Source organism: Oncorhynchus mykiss, unplaced genomic scaffold (genome assembly GCF_013265735.2).
Source record: "Oncorhynchus mykiss isolate Arlee unplaced genomic scaffold, USDA_OmykA_1.1 un_scaffold_412, whole genome shotgun sequence".
NCBI classification, from domain to species: domain Eukaryota; kingdom Metazoa; phylum Chordata; class Actinopteri; order Salmoniformes; family Salmonidae; genus Oncorhynchus; species Oncorhynchus mykiss.
The window spans coordinates 12,800-29,191 of NW_023493859.1; the positions used below are offsets into that span (position 1 = coordinate 12,800).

A 16,392-nucleotide genomic window follows, 5' to 3' on the forward strand; every position below is an offset into this window, starting at 1 on the left:
ATACACTTCCACTAGAGGCAGCGGTGGCAAGGTTGAGTTGAAAAGGTTTTGGGTTTGCGACCCATTGCAGCTGAGCCAGTGGTGCAGATTACCCAAAATGCTTTGCTCTCGATATTGTTTTTTTTACTACTGGAAAAAGGTAACATCTATTGAATAAGTACCCCACCTTGCCATGAATGACATGTCATCAAGAATCCACCAAAGTGGTAGGTAGGGGGCGAACTGCTAGACATTGCAATGTTAAAACACAATGTTACCGTTAAAGGAGAAGCTGTGCAAAACACTGTAAACAGTTTGAGTAGCTGTAATATGTCGTTCTTTCGCAGAGGCGATATCATAGCCTATGAAGTCCATCTGAGGCGTGATTATTGCTGGTTGAAAACTTAACCCAATACCCCGCTTGGGATGACTTGAAACATAGTCAGCCTTGGCAATTTTTGATAGTCTCATGTGAGACTGCTATACATGTGAAAGAGAAGATAGTGACAAGACCAAACATGGGCTGCATCCAGCTCATTTATTATATAACCTTTTTGATGCTTCAGCTGACAGTTGAACATTATCTTGCAACTAGGTAGAAACAGAAAAAGGTGTCAGTAGTATATGCTGTGTCAGAAGTAGGGTTCGGGAGAATGAACTCAGCAACAGCGGGTTTGGGCCCACAGTTTCAGCTTTGCCCCCACACTGCCTCGAATTGTTGCAAGTAGTATGTTACCCAAAGCCACTTGACCCACTTTGTCTTGCCTCCTCTAGAGGCAGCTATGGCAAGATTTACATGAAAAGGTTTTGGGTTCGTCCCCCATTGCAGCTGAGCCAGCGGTGCTGATTACCCAAAGTGCTTTGCTCTCGATATTGGTTTTGTCCAGGAAAAAAGGGAACATCTATTGAACAAGTACCCCACCTTGCCATTAATTACATGTAATCGAGAATCCACCAGTGTTAGGTAGGGGGCGAACTGCTAGACATACCAATGTAACAAAAAATAATACAGTTTGCCGAGAAGCTGTGCGAGATACTGCAAGCAGTTTGAATAGCAGATTTCTGATATTCTATCGCAGTGGCATTATCATAGCCTATGAGGTCCATCCGAGGAGTGGTTATTGTTGGGTGACAACTTAACCCAAAACTTTACATTGGAACGACATGAAATATAGTCAGAAGTAGTCTTGGGGAGAATAGGTTCAGCAACAGGTGGTATTGGTCCACAATTCCAGTTTTGCCCCCACACTGCCTCTAATTCTTGCAAGAAGTAAGGTACCCTTAGCCACGTTATACACTTCCACTAGAGGCAGCGGTGGCAAGGTTGAGTTGAAAAGGTTTTGGGTTTGCGACCCATTGCAGCTGAGCCAGTGGTGCAGATTACCCAAAATGCTTTGCTCTCGATATTGTTTTTTTTACTACTGGAAAAAGGTAACATCTATTGAATAAGTACCCCACCTTGCCATGAATGACATGTCATCAAGAATCCACCAAAGTGGTAGGTAGGGGGCGAACTGCTAGACATTGCAATGTTAAAACACAATGTTACCGTTAAAGGAGAAGCTGTGCAAAACACTGTAAACAGTTTGAGTAGCTGTAATATATCATTCTTTCGCAGAGGCGATATCATAGCCTATGAAGTCCATCTGAGGCGTGATTATTGCTGGTTGAAAACTTAACCCAATACCCCGCTTGGGATGACTTGAAACATAGTCAGCCTTGGCAATTTTTGATAGTCTCATGTGAGACTGCTATACATGTGAAAGAGAAGATAGTGACAAGACCAAACATGGGCTGCATCCAGCTCATTTATTATATAACCTTTTTGATGCTTCAGCTGACAGTTGAACATTATCTTGCAACTAGGTAGAAACAGAAAAAAGGTGTCAGTAGTATATGCTGTGTCAGAAGTAGGGTTCGGGAGAATGAACTCAGCAACAGCGGGTTTGGGCCCACAGTTTCAGCTTTGCCCCCACACTGCCTCGAATTGTTGCAAGTAGTATGTTACCCAAAGCCACTTGACCCACTTTGTCTTGCCTCCTCTAGAGGCAGCTATGGCAAGATTTACATGAAAAGGTTTTGGGTTCGTCCCCCATTGCAGCTGAGCCAGCGGTGCTGATTACCCAAAGTGCTTTGCTCTCGATATTGGTTTTGTCCAGGAAAAAAGGGAACATCTATTGAACAAGTACCCCACCTTGCCATTAATTACATGTAATCGAGAATCCACCAATGTTAGGTAGGGGGCGAACTGCTAGACATACCAATGTAACAAAAAATAATACAGTTTGCCGAGAAGCTGTGCGAGATACTGCAAGCAGTTTGAATAGCAGATTTCTGATATTCTATCGCAGTGGCATTATCATAGCCTATGAGGTCCATCCGAGGAGTGGTTATTGTTGGGTGACAACTTAACCCAAAACTTTACATTGGAACGACATGAAATATAGTCAGAAGTAGTCTTGGGGAGAATAGGTTCAGCAACAGGTGGTATTGGTCCACAATTCCAGTTTTGCCCCCACACTGCCTCTAATTCTTGCAAGAAGTAAGGTACCCTTAGCCACGTTATACACTTCCACTAGAGGCAGCGGTGGCAAGGTTGAGTTGAAAAGGTTTTGGGTTTGCGACCCATTGCAGCTGAGCCAGTGGTGCAGATTACCCAAAATGCTTTGCTCTCGATATTGTTTTTTTTACTACTGGAAAAAGGTAACATCTATTGAATAAGTACCCCACCTTGCCATGAATGACATGTCATCAAGAATCCACCAAAGTGGTAGGTAGGGGGCGAACTGCTAGACATTGCAATGTTAAAACACAATGTTACCGTTAAAGGAGAAGCTGTGCAAAACACTGTAAACAGTTTGAGTAGCTGTAATATATCATTCTTTCGCAGAGGCGATATCATAGCCTATGAAGTCCATCTGAGGCGTGATTATTGCTGGTTGAAAACTTAACCCAATACCCCGCTTGGGATGACTTGAAACATAGTCAGCCTTGGCAATTTTTGATAGTCTCATGTGAGACTGCTATACATGTGAAAGAGAAGATAGTGACAAGACCAAACATGGGCTGCATCCAGCTCATTTATTATATAACCTTTTTGATGCTTCAGCTGACAGTTGAACATTATCTTGCGACTAGGTAGAAACAGAAAAAAGGTGTCAGTAGTATATGCTGTGTCAGAAGTAGGGTTCGGGAGAATGAACTCAGCAACAGCGGGTTTGGGCCCACAGTTTCAGCTTTGCCCCCACACTGCCTCGAATTGTTGCAAGTAGTATGTTACCCAAAGCCACTTGACCCACTTTGTCTTGCCTCCTCTAGAGGCAGCTATGGCAAGATTTACATGAAAAGGTTTTGGGTTCGTCCCCCATTGCAGCTGAGCCAGCGGTGCTGATTACCCAAAGTGCCTTGCTCTCGATATTGGTTTTGTCCAGGAAAAAAGGGAACATCTATTGAACAAGTACCCCACCTTGCCATTAATTACATGTAATCGAGAATCCACCAGTGTTAGGTAGGGGGCGAACTGCTAGACATACCAATGTAACAAAAAATAATACAGTTTGCCGAGAAGCTGTGCGAGATACTGCAAGCAGTTTGAATAGCAGATTTCTGATATTCTATCGCAGTGGCATTATCATAGCCTATGAGGTCCATCCGAGGAGTGGTTATTGTTGGGTGACAACTTAACCCAAAACTTTACATTGGAACGACATGAAATATAGTCAGAAGTAGTCTTGGGGAGAATAGGTTCAGCAACAGGTGGTATTGGTCCACAATTCCAGTTTTGCCCCCACACTGCCTCTAATTCTTGCAAGAAGTAAGGTACCCTTAGCCACGTTATACACTTCCACTAGAGGCAGCGGTGGCAAGGTTGAGTTGAAAAGGTTTTGGGTTTGCGACCCATTGCAGCTGAGCCAGTGGTGCAGATTACCCAAAATGCTTTGCTCTCGATATTGTTTTTTTTACTACTGGAAAAAGGTAACATCTATTGAATAAGTACCCCACCTTGCCATGAATGACATGTCATCAAGAATCCACCAAAGTGGTAGGTAGGGGGCGAACTGCTAGACATTGCAATGTTAAAACACAATGTTACCGTTAAAGGAGAAGCTGTGCAAAACACTGTAAACAGTTTGAGTAGCTGTAATATATCATTCTTTCGCAGAGGCGATATCATAGCCTATGAAGTCCATCTGAGGCGTGATTATTGCTGGTTGAAAACTTAACCCAATACCCCGCTTGGGATGACTTGAAACATAGTCAGCCTTGGCAATTTTTGATAGTCTCATGTGAGACTGCTATACATGTGAAAGAGAAGATAGTGACAAGACCAAACATGGGCTGCATCCAGCTCATTTATTATATAACCTTTTTGATGCTTCAGCTGACAGTTGAACATTATCTTGCAACTAGGTAGAAACAGAAAAAAGGTGTCAGTAGTATATGCTGTGTCAGAAGTAGGGTTCGGGAGAATGAACTCAGCAACAGCGGGTTTGGGCCCACAGTTTCAGCTTTGCCCCCACACTGCCTCGAATTGTTGCAAGTAGTATGTTACCCAAAGCCACTTGACCCACTTTGTCTTGCCTCCTCTAGAGGCAGCTATGGCAAGATTTACATGAAAAGGTTTTGGGTTCGTCCCCCATTGCAGCTGAGCCAGCGGTGCTGATTACCCAAAGTGCTTTGCTCTCGATATTGGTTTTGTCCAGGAAAAAAGGGAACATCTATTGAACAAGTACCCCACCTTGCCATTAATTACATGTAATCGAGAATCCACCAGTGTTAGGTAGGGGGCGAACTGCTAGACATACCAATGTAACAAAAAATAATACAGTTTGCCGAGAAGCTGTGCGAGATACTGCAAGCAGTTTGAAAAGCAGATTTCTGATATTCTATCGCAGTGGCATTATCATAGCCTATGAGGTCCATCCGAGGAGTGGTTATTGTTGGGTGACAACTTAACCCAAAACTTTACATTGGAACGACATGAAATATAGTCAGAAGTAGTCTTGGGGAGAATAGGTTCAGCAACAGGTGGTATTGGTCCACAATTCCAGTTTTGCCCCCACACTGCCTCTAATTCTTGCAAGAAGTAAGGTACCCTTAGCCACGTTATACACTTCCACTAGAGGCAGCGGTGGCAAGGTTGAGTTGAAAAGGTTTTGGGTTTGCGACCCATTGCAGCTGAGCCAGTGGTGCAGATTACCCAAAATGCTTTGCTCTCGATATTGTTTTTTTTACTACTGGAAAAAGGTAACATCTATTGAATAAGTACCCCACCTTGCCATGAATGACATGTCATCAAGAATCCACCAAAGTGGTAGGTAGGGGGCGAACTGCTAGACATTGCAATGTTAAAACACAATGTTACCGTTAAAGGAGAAGCTGTGCAAAACACTGTAAACAGTTTGAGTAGCTGTAATATATCAGTGTTTCGCAGAGGCGATATCATAGCCTATGAAGTCCATCTGAGGCGTGATTATTGCTGGTTGAAAACTTAACCCAATACCCCGCTTGGGATGACTTGAAACATAGTCAGCCTTGGCAATTTTTGATAGTCTCATGTGAGACTGCTATACATGTGAAAGAGAAGATAGTGACAAGACCAAACATGGGCTGCATCCAGCTCATTTATTATATAACCTTTTTGATGCTTCAGCTGACAGTTGAACATTATCTTGCAACTAGGTAGAAACAGAAAAAAGGTGTCAGTAGTATATGCTGTGTCAGAAGTAGGGTTCGGGAGAATGAACTCAGCAACAGCGGGTTTGGGCCCACAGTTTCAGCTTTGCCCCCACACTGCCTCGAATTGTTGCAAGTAGTATGTTACCGAAAGCCACTTGACCCACTTTGTCTTGCCTCCTCTAGAGGCAGCTATGGCAAGATTTACATGAAAAGGTTTTGGGTTCGTCCCCCATTGCAGCTGAGCCAGCGGTGCTGATTACCCAAAGTGCTTTGCTCTCGATATTGGTTTTGTCCAGGAAAAAAGGGAACATCTATTGAACAAGTACCCCACCTTGCCATTAATTACATGTAATCGAGAATCCACCAGTGTTAGGTAGGGGGCGAACTGCTAGACATACCAATGTAACAAAAAATAATACAGTTTGCCGAGAAGCTGTGCGAGATACTGCAAGCAGTTTGAATAGCAGATTTCTGATATTCTATCGCAGTGGCATTATCATAGCCTATGAGGTCCATCCGAGGAGTGGTTATTGTTGGGTGACAACTTAACCCAAAACTTTACATTGGAACGACATGAAATATAGTCAGAAGTAGTCTTGGGGAGAATAGGTTCAGCAACAGGTGGTATTGGTCCACAATTCCAGTTTTGCCCCCACACTGCCTCTAATTCTTGCAAGAAGTAAGGTACCCTTAGCCACGTTATACACTTCCACTAGAGGCAGCGGTGGCAAGGTTGAGTTGAAAAGGTTTTGGGTTTGCGACCCATTGCAGCTGAGCCAGTGGTGCAGATTACCCAAAATGCTTTGCTCTCGATATTGTTTTTTTTACTACTGGATAAAGGTAACATCTATTGAATAAGTACCCCACCTTGCCATGAATGACATGTCATCAAGAATCCACCAAAGTGGTAGGTAGGGGGCGAACTGCTAGACATTGCAATGTTAAAACACAATGTTACCGTTAAAGGAGAAGCTGTGCAAAACACTGTAAACAGTTTGAGTAGCTGTAATATATCATTCTTTCGCAGAGGCGATATCATAGCCTATGAAGTCCATCTGAGGCGTGATTATTGCTGGTTGAAAACTTAACCCAATACCCCGCTTGGGATGACTTGAAATATAGTCAGCCTTGGCAATTTTTGATAGTCTCATGTGAGACTGCTATACATGTGAAAGAGAAGATAGTGACAAGACCAAACATGGGCTGCATCCAGCTCATTTATTATATAACCTTTTTGATGCTTCAGCTGACAGTTGAACATTATCTTGCAACTAGGTAGAAACAGAAAAAAGGTGTCAGTAGTATATGCTGTGTCAGAAGTAGGGTTCGGGAGAATGAACTCAGCAACAGCGGGTTTGGGCCCACAGTTTCAGCTTTGCCCCCACACTGCCTCGAATTGTTGCAAGTAGTATGTTACCCAAAGCCACTTGACCCACTTTGTCTTGCCTCCTCTAGAGGCAGCTATGGCAAGATTTACATGAAAAGGTTTTGGGTTCGTCCCCCATTGCAGCTGAGCCAGCGGTGCTGATTACCCAAAGTGCTTTGCTCTCGATATTGGTTTTGTCCAGGAAAAAAGGGAACATCTATTGAACAAGTACCCCACCTTGCCATTAATTACATGTAATCGAGAATCCACCAGTGTTAGGTAGGGGGCGAACTGCTAGACATACCAATGTAACAAAAAATAATACAGTTTGCCGAGAAGCTGTGCGAGATACTGCAAGCAGTTTGAATAGCAGATTTCTGATATTCTATCGCAGTGGCATTATCATAGCCTATGAGGTCCATCCGAGGAGTGGTTATTGTTGGGTGACAACTTAACCCAAAACTTTACATTGGAACGACATGAAATATAGTCAGAAGTAGTCTTGGGGAGAATAGGTTCAGCAACAGGTGGTATTGGTCCACAATTCCAGTTTTGCCCCCCACACTGCCTCTAATTCTTGCAAGAAGTAAGGTACCCTTAGCCACGTTATACACTTCCACTAGAGGCAGCGGTGGCAAGGTTGAGTTGAAAAGGTTTTGGGTTTGCGACCCATTGCAGCTGAGCCAGTGGTGCAGATTACCCAAAATGCTTTGCTCTCGATATTGTTTTTTTTACTACTGGAAAAAGGTAACATCTATTGAATAAGTACCCCACCTTGCCATGAATGACATGTCATCAAGAATCCACCAAAGTGGTAGGTAGGGGGCGAACTGCTAGACATTGCAATGTTAAAACACAATGTTACCGTTAAAGGAGAAGCTGTGCAAAACACTGTAAACAGTTTGAGTAGCTGTAATATATCATTCTTTCGCAGAGGCGATATCATAGCCTATGAAGTCCATCTGAGGCGTGATTATTGCTGGTTGAAAACTTAACCCAATACCCCGCTTGGGATGACTTGAAATATAGTCAGCCTTGGCAATTTTTGATAGTCTCATGTGAGACTGCTATACATGTGAAAGAGAAGATAGTGACAAGACCAAACATGGGCTGCATCCAGCTCATTTATTATATAACCTTTTTGATGCTTCAGCTGACAGTTGAACATTATCTTGCAACTAGGTAGAAACAGAAAAAAGGTGTCAGTAGTATATGCTGTGTCAGAAGTAGGGTTCGGGAGAATGAACTCAGCAACAGCGGGTTTGGGCCCACAGTTTCAGCTTTACCCCCACACTGCCTCGAATTGTTGCAAGTAGTATGTTACCCAAAGCCACTTGACCCACTTTGTCTTGCCTCCTCTAGAGGCAGCTATGGCAAGATTTACATGAAAAGGTTTTGGGTTTGTCCCCCATTGCAGCTGAGCCAGCGGTGCTGATTACCCAAAGTGCTTTGCTCTCGATATTGGTTTTGTCCAGGAAAAAAGGGAACATCTATTGAACAAGTACCCCACCTTGCCATTAATTACATGTAATCGAGAATCCACCAGTGTTAGGTAGGGGGCGAACTGCTAGACATACCAATGTAACAAAAAATAATACAGTTTGCCGAGAAGCTGTGCGAGATACTGCAAGCAGTTTGAATAGCAGATTTCTGATATTCTATCGCAGTGGCATTATCATAGCCTATGAGGTCCATCCGAGGAGTGGTTATTGTTGGGTGACAACTTAACCCAAAACTTTACATTGGAACGACATGAAATATAGTCAGAAGTAGTCTTGGGGAGAATAGGTTCAGCAACAGGTGGTATTGGTCCACAATTCCAGTTTTGCCCCCACACTGCCTCTAATTCTTGCAAGAAGTAAGGTACCCTTAGCCACGTTATACACTTCCACTAGAGGCAGCGGTGGCAAGGTTGAGTTGAAAAGGTTTTGGGTTTGCGACCCATTGCAGCTGAGCCAGTGGTGCAGATTACCCAAAATGCTTTGCTCTCGATATTGTTTTTTTTACTACTGGAAAAAGGTAACATCTATTGAATAAGTACCCCACCTTGCCATGAATGACATGTCATCAAGAATCCACCAAAGTGGTAGGTAGGGGGCGAACTGCTAGACATTGCAATGTTAAAACACAATGTTACCGTTAAAGGAGAAGCTGTGCAAAACACTGTAAACAGTTTGAGTAGCTGTAATATATCATTCTTTCGCAGAGGCGATATCATAGCCTATGAAGTCCATCTGAGGCGTGATTATTGCTGGTTGAAAACTTAACCCAATACCCCGCTTGGGATGACTTGAAATATAGTCAGCCTTGGCAATTTTTGATAGTCTCATGTGAGACTGCTATACATGTGAAAGAGAAGATAGTGACAAGACCAAACATGGGCTGCATCCAGCTCATTTATTATATAACCTTTTTGATGCTTCAGCTGACAGTTGAACATTATCTTGCAACTAGGTAGAAACAGAAAAAAGGTGTCAGTAGTATATGCTGTGTCAGAAGTAGGGTTCGGGAGAATGAACTCAGCAACAGCGGGTTTGGGCCCACAGTTTCAGCTTTGCCCCCACACTGCCTCGAATTGTTGCAAGTAGTATGTTACCCAAAGCCACTTGACCCACTTTGTCTTGCCTCCTCTAGAGGCAGCTATGGCAAGATTTACATGAAAAGGTTTTGGGTTCGTCCCCCATTGCAGCTGAGCCAGCGGTGCTGATTACCCAAAGTGCTTTGCTCTCGATATTGGTTTTGTCCAGGAAAAAAGGGAACATCTATTGAACAAGTACCCCACCTTGCCATTAATTACATGTAATCGAGAATCCACCAGTGTTAGGTAGGGGGCGAACTGCTAGACATACCAATGTAACAAAAAATAATACAGTTTGCCGAGAAGCTGTGCGAGATACTGCAAGCAGTTTGAATAGCAGATTTCTGATATTCTATCGCAGTGGCATTATCATAGCCTATGAGGTCCATCCGAGGAGTGGTTATTGTTGGGTGACAACTTAACCCAAAACTTTACATTGGAACGACATGAAATATAGTCAGAAGTAGTCTTGGGGAGAATAGGTTCAGCAACAGGTGGTATTGGTCCACAATTCCAGTTTTGCCCCCCACACTGCCTCTAATTCTTGCAAGAAGTAAGGTACCCTTAGCCACGTTATACACTTCCACTAGAGGCAGCGGTGGCAAGGTTGAGTTGAAAAGGTTTTGGGTTTGCGACCCATTGCAGCTGAGCCAGTGGTGCAGATTACCCAAAATGCTTTGCTCTCGATATTGTTTTTTTTACTACTGGAAAAAGGTAACATCTATTGAATAAGTACCCCACCTTGCCATGAATGACATGTCATCAAGAATCCACCAAAGTGGTAGGTAGGGGGCGAACTGCTAGACATTGCAATGTTAAAACACAATGTTACCGTTAAAGGAGAAGCTGTGCAAAACACTGTAAACAGTTTGAGTAGCTGTAATATATCATTCTTTCGCAGAGGCGATATCATAGCCTATGAAGTCCATCTGAGGCGTGATTATTGCTGGTTGAAAACTTAACCCAATACCCCGCTTGGGATGACTTGAAATATAGTCAGCCTTGGCAATTTTTGATAGTCTCATGTGAGACTGCTATACATGTGAAAGAGAAGATAGTGACAAGACCAAACATGGGCTGCATCCAGCTCATTTATTATATAACCTTTTTGATGCTTCAGCTGACAGTTGAACATTATCTTGCAACTAGGTAGAAACAGAAAAAAGGTGTCAGTAGTATATGCTGTGTCAGAAGTAGGGTTCGGGAGAATGAACTCAGCAACAGCGGGTTTGGGCCCACAGTTTCAGCTTTACCCCCACACTGCCTCGAATTGTTGCAAGTAGTATGTTACCCAAAGCCACTTGACCCACTTTGTCTTGCCTCCTCTAGAGGCAGCTATGGCAAGATTTACATGAAAAGGTTTTGGGTTTGTCCCCCATTGCAGCTGAGCCAGCGGTGCTGATTACCCAAAGTGCTTTGCTCTCGATATTGGTTTTGTCCAGGAAAAAAGGGAACATCTATTGAACAAGTACCCCACCTTGCCATTAATTACATGTAATCGAGAATCCACCAGTGTTAGGTAGGGGGCGAACTGCTAGACATACCAATGTAACAAAAAATAATACAGTTTGCCGAGAAGCTGTGCGAGATACTGCAAGCAGTTTGAATAGCAGATTTCTGATATTCTATCGCAGTGGCATTATCATAGCCTATGAGGTCCATCCGAGGAGTGGTTATTGTTGGGTGACAACTTAACCCAAAACTTTACATTGGAACGACATGAAATATAGTCAGAAGTAGTCTTGGGGAGAATAGGTTCAGCAACAGGTGGTATTGGTCCACAATTCCAGTTTTGCCCCCACACTGCCTCTAATTCTTGCAAGAAGTAAGGTACCCTTAGCCACGTTATACACTTCCACTAGAGGCAGCGGTGGCAAGGTTGAGTTGAAAAGGTTTTGGGTTTGCGACCCATTGCAGCTGAGCCAGTGGTGCAGATTACCCAAAATGCTTTGCTCTCGATATTGTTTTTTTTACTACTGGAAAAAGGTAACATCTATTGAATAAGTACCCCACCTTGCCATGAATGACATGTCATCAAGAATCCACCAAAGTGGTAGGTAGGGGGCGAACTGCTAGACATTGCAATGTTAAAACACAATGTTACCGTTAAAGGAGAAGCTGTGCAAAACACTGTAAACAGTTTGAGTAGCTGTAATATATCATTCTTTCGCAGAGGCGATATCATAGCCTATGAAGTCCATCTGAGGCGTGATTATTGCTGGTTGAAAACTTAACCCAATACCCCGCTTGGGATGACTTGAAATATAGTCAGCCTTGGCAATTTTTGATAGTCTCATGTGAGACTGCTATACATGTGAAAGAGAAGATAGTGACAAGACCAAACATGGGCTGCATCCAGCTCATTTATTATATAACCTTTTTGATGCTTCAGCTGACAGTTGAACATTATCTTGCAACTAGGTAGAAACAGAAAAAAGGTGTCAGTAGTATATGCTGTGTCAGAAGTAGGGTTCGGGAGAATGAACTCAGCAACAGCGGGTTTGGGCCCACAGTTTCAGCTTTGCCCCCACACTGCCTCGAATTGTTGCAAGTAGTATGTTACCCAAAGCCACTTGACCCACTTTGTCTTGCCTCCTCTAGAGGCAGCTATGGCAAGATTTACATGAAAAGGTTTTGGGTTCGTCCCCCATTGCAGCTGAGCCAGCGGTGCTGATTACCCAAAGTGCTTTGCTCTCGATATTGGTTTTGTCCAGGAAAAAAGGGAACATCTATTGAACAAGTACCCCACCTTGCCATTAATTACATGTAATCGAGAATCCACCAGTGTTAGGTAGGGGGCGAACTGCTAGACATACCAATGTAACAAAAAATAATACAGTTTGCCGAGAAGCTGTGCGAGATACTGCAAGCAGTTTGAATAGCAGATTTCTGATATTCTATCGCAGTGGCATTATCATAGCCTATGAGGTCCATCCGAGGAGTGGTTATTGTTGGGTGACAACTTAACCCAAAACTTTACATTGGAACGACATGAAATATAGTCAGAAGTAGTCTTGGGGAGAATAGGTTCAGCAACAGGTGGTATTGGTCCACAATTCCAGTTTTGCCCCCACACTGCCTCTAATTCTTGCAAGAAGTAAGGTACCCTTAGCCACGTTATACACTTCCACTAGAGGCAGCGGTGGCAAGGTTGAGTTGAAAAGGTTTTGGGTTTGCGACCCATTGCAGCTGAGCCAGTGGTGCAGATTACCCAAAATGCTTTGCTCTCGATATTGTTTTTTTTACTACTGGAAAAAGGTAACATCTATTGAATAAGTACCCCACCTTGCCATGAATGACATGTCATCAAGAATCCACCAAAGTGGTAGGTAGGGGGCGAACTGCTAGACATTGCAATGTTAAAACACAATGTTACCGTTAAAGGAGAAGCTGTGCAAAACACTGTAAACAGTTTGAGTAGCTGTAATATATCATTCTTTCGCAGAGGCGATATCATAGCCTATGAAGTCCATCTGAGGCGTGATTATTGCTGGTTGAAAACTTAACCCAATACCCCGCTTGGGATGACTTGAAATATAGTCAGCCTTGGCAATTTTTGATAGTCTCATGTGAGACTGCTATACATGTGAAAGAGAAGATAGTGACAAGACCAAACATGGGCTGCATCCAGCTCATTTATTATATAACCTTTTTGATGCTTCAGCTGACAGTTGAACATTATCTTGCAACTAGGTAGAAACAGAAAAAAGGTGTCAGTAGTATATGCTGTGTCAGAAGTAGGGTTCGGGAGAATGAACTCAGCAACAGCGGGTTTGGGCCCACAGTTTCAGCTTTGCCCCCACACTGCCTCGAATTGTTGCAAGTAGTATGTTACCCAAAGCCACTTGACCCACTTTGTCTTGCCTCCTCTAGAGGCAGCTATGGCAAGATTTACATGAAAAGGTTTTGGGTTCGTCCCCCATTGCAGCTGAGCCAGCGGTGCTGATTACCCAAAGTGCTTTGCTCTCGATATTGGTTTTGTCCAGGAAAAAAGGGAACATCTATTGAACAAGTACCCCACCTTGCCATTAATTACATGTAATCGAGAATCCACCAGTGTTAGGTAGGGGGCGAACTGCTAGACATACCAATGTAACAAAAAATAATACAGTTTGCCGAGAAGCTGTGCGAGATACTGCAAGCAGTTTGAATAGCAGATTTCTGATATTCTATCGCAGTGGCATTATCATAGCCTATGAGGTCCATCCGAGGAGTGGTTATTGTTGGGTGACAACTTAACCCAAAACTTTACATTGGAACGACATGAAATATAGTCAGAAGTAGTCTTGGGGAGAATAGGTTCAGCAACAGGTGGTATTGGTCCACAATTCCAGTTTTGCCCCCCACACTGCCTCTAATTCTTGCAAGAAGTAAGGTACCCTTAGCCACGTTATACACTTCCACTAGAGGCAGCGGTGGCAAGGTTGAGTTGAAAAGGTTTTGGGTTTGCGACCCATTGCAGCTGAGCCAGTGGTGCAGATTACCCAAAATGCTTTGCTCTCGATATTGTTTTTTTTACTACTGGAAAAAGGTAACATCTATTGAATAAGTACCCCACCTTGCCATGAATGACATGTCATCAAGAATCCACCAAAGTGGTAGGTAGGGGGCGAACTGCTAGACATTGCAATGTTAAAACACAATGTTACCGTTAAAGGAGAAGCTGTGCAAAACACTGTAAACAGTTTGAGTAGCTGTAATATATCATTCTTTCGCAGAGGCGATATCATAGCCTATGAAGTCCATCTGAGGCGTGATTATTGCTGGTTGAAAACTTAACCCAATACCCCGCTTGGGATGACTTGAAATATAGTCAGCCTTGGCAATTTTTGATAGTCTCATGTGAGACTGCTATACATGTGAAAGAGAAGATAGTGACAAGACCAAACATGGGCTGCATCCAGCTCATTTATTATATAACCTTTTTGATGCTTCAGCTGACAGTTGAACATTATCTTGCAACTAGGTAGAAACAGAAAAAAGGTGTCAGTAGTATATGCTGTGTCAGAAGTAGGGTTCGGGAGAATGAACTCAGCAACAGCGGGTTTGGGCCCACAGTTTCAGCTTTGCCCCCACACTGCCTCGAATTGTTGCAAGTAGTATGTTACCCAAAGCCACTTGACCCACTTTGTCTTGCCTCCTCTAGAGGCAGCTATGGCAAGATTTACATGAAAAGGTTTTGGGTTTGTCCCCCATTGCAGCTGAGCCAGCGGTGCTGATTACCCAAAGTGCTTTGCTCTCGATATTGGTTTTGTCCAGGAAAAAAGGGAACATCTATTGAACAAGTACCCCACCTTGCCATTAATTACATGTAATCGAGAATCCACCAGTGTTAGGTAGGGGGCGAACTGCTAGACATACCAATGTAACAAAAAATAATACAGTTTGCCGAGAAGCTGTGCGAGATACTGCAAGCAGTTTGAATAGCAGATTTCTGATATTCTATCGCAGTGGCATTATCATAGCCTATGAGGTCCATCCGAGGAGTGGTTATTGTTGGGTGACAACTTAACCCAAAACTTTACATTGGAACGACATGAAATATAGTCAGAAGTAGTCTTGGGGAGAATAGGTTCAGCAACAGGTGGTATTGGTCCACAATTCCAGTTTTGCCCCCACACTGCCTCTAATTCTTGCAAGAAGTAAGGTACCCTTAGCCACGTTATACACTTCCACTAGAGGCAGCGGTGGCAAGGTTGAGTTGAAAAGGTTTTGGGTTTGCGACCCATTGCAGCTGAGCCAGTGGTGCAGATTACCCAAAATGCTTTGCTCTCGATATTGTTTTTTTTACTACTGGAAAAAGGTAACATCTATTGAATAAGTACCCCACCTTGCCATGAATGACATGTCATCAAGAATCCACCAAAGTGGTAGGTAGGGGGCGAACTGCTAGACATTGCAATGTTAAAACACAATGTTACCGTTAAAGGAGAAGCTGTGCAAAACACTGTAAACAGTTTGAGTAGCTGTAATATATCATTCTTTCGCAGAGGCGATATCATAGCCTATGAAGTCCATCTGAGGCGTGATTATTGCTGGTTGAAAACTTAACCCAATACCCCGCTTGGGATGACTTGAAATATAGTCAGCCTTGGCAATTTTTGATAGTCTCATGTGAGACTGCTATACATGTGAAAGAGAAGATAGTGACAAGACCAAACATGGGCTGCATCCAGCTCATTTATTATATAACCTTTTTGATGCTTCAGCTGACAGTTGAACATTATCTTGCAACTAGGTAGAAACAGAAAAAAGGTGTCAGTAGTATATGCTGTGTCAGAAGTAGGGTTCGGGAGAATGAACTCAGCAACAGCGGGTTTGGGCCCACAGTTTCAGCTTTGCCCCCACACTGCCTCGAATTGTTGCAAGTAGTATGTTACCCAAAGCCACTTGACCCACTTTGTCTTGCCTCCTCTAGAGGCAGCTATGGCAAGATTTACATGAAAAGGTTTTGGGTTCGTCCCCCATTGCAGCTGAGCCAGCGGTGCTGATTACCCAAAGTGCTTTGCTCTCGATATTGGTTTTGTCCAGGAAAAAAGGGAACATCTATTGAACAAGTACCCCACCTTGCCATTAATTACATGTAATCGAGAATCCACCAGTGTTAGGTAGGGGGCGAACTGCTAGACATACCAATGTAACAAAAAATAATACAGTTTGCCGAGAAGCTGTGCGAGATACTGCAAGCAGTTTGAATAGCAGATTTCTGATATTCTATCGCAGTGGCATTATCATAGCCTATGAGGTCCATCCGAGGAGTGGTTATTGTTGGGTGACAACTTAACCCAAA

At 43.4% G+C, this 16,392-nt stretch overlaps 13 non-coding genes across 13 annotated transcripts; all 13 read left to right on the forward strand.

Moving 5' to 3' along the window:
- Positions 1–314: 314 nt before the first annotated feature.
- On the forward strand, positions 315–456 carry LOC118955872. Its single transcript, XR_005045653.1, has one exon. It is a non-coding gene; the product is annotated as a U4 spliceosomal RNA (small nuclear RNA).
- Positions 457–1,585: 1,129 nt separating this feature from the next.
- LOC118955890 lies at positions 1,586–1,727 on the forward strand. The gene has a single exon (XR_005045669.1). It is a non-coding gene; the product is annotated as a U4 spliceosomal RNA (small nuclear RNA).
- Positions 1,728–2,857: 1,130 nt separating this feature from the next.
- On the forward strand, positions 2,858–2,999 carry LOC118955891. The gene has a single exon (XR_005045670.1). It is a non-coding gene; the product is annotated as a U4 spliceosomal RNA (small nuclear RNA).
- Positions 3,000–4,129: 1,130 nt separating this feature from the next.
- On the forward strand, positions 4,130–4,271 carry LOC118955892. The gene has a single exon (XR_005045671.1). It is a non-coding gene; the product is annotated as a U4 spliceosomal RNA (small nuclear RNA).
- Positions 4,272–5,401: 1,130 nt separating this feature from the next.
- Positions 5,402–5,543, forward strand: LOC118955882. The gene has a single exon (XR_005045663.1). It is a non-coding gene; the product is annotated as a U4 spliceosomal RNA (small nuclear RNA).
- A 1,130-nt stretch (positions 5,544–6,673) lies between these two features.
- On the forward strand, positions 6,674–6,815 carry LOC118955893. Its single transcript, XR_005045672.1, has one exon. It is a non-coding gene; the product is annotated as a U4 spliceosomal RNA (small nuclear RNA).
- Positions 6,816–7,946: 1,131 nt separating this feature from the next.
- LOC118955894 lies at positions 7,947–8,088 on the forward strand. The gene has a single exon (XR_005045673.1). It is a non-coding gene; the product is annotated as a U4 spliceosomal RNA (small nuclear RNA).
- Positions 8,089–9,218: 1,130 nt separating this feature from the next.
- Positions 9,219–9,360, forward strand: LOC118955895. The gene has a single exon (XR_005045674.1). It is a non-coding gene; the product is annotated as a U4 spliceosomal RNA (small nuclear RNA).
- Positions 9,361–10,491: 1,131 nt separating this feature from the next.
- LOC118955897 lies at positions 10,492–10,633 on the forward strand. The gene has a single exon (XR_005045676.1). It is a non-coding gene; the product is annotated as a U4 spliceosomal RNA (small nuclear RNA).
- A 1,130-nt stretch (positions 10,634–11,763) lies between these two features.
- LOC118955898 lies at positions 11,764–11,905 on the forward strand. Its single transcript, XR_005045677.1, has one exon. It is a non-coding gene; the product is annotated as a U4 spliceosomal RNA (small nuclear RNA).
- Positions 11,906–13,035: 1,130 nt separating this feature from the next.
- Positions 13,036–13,177, forward strand: LOC118955899. The gene has a single exon (XR_005045678.1). It is a non-coding gene; the product is annotated as a U4 spliceosomal RNA (small nuclear RNA).
- A 1,131-nt stretch (positions 13,178–14,308) lies between these two features.
- On the forward strand, positions 14,309–14,450 carry LOC118955900. The gene has a single exon (XR_005045679.1). It is a non-coding gene; the product is annotated as a U4 spliceosomal RNA (small nuclear RNA).
- Positions 14,451–15,580: 1,130 nt separating this feature from the next.
- On the forward strand, positions 15,581–15,722 carry LOC118955901. Its single transcript, XR_005045680.1, has one exon. It is a non-coding gene; the product is annotated as a U4 spliceosomal RNA (small nuclear RNA).
- The last annotated feature ends 670 nt before the right edge of the window (positions 15,723–16,392 follow it).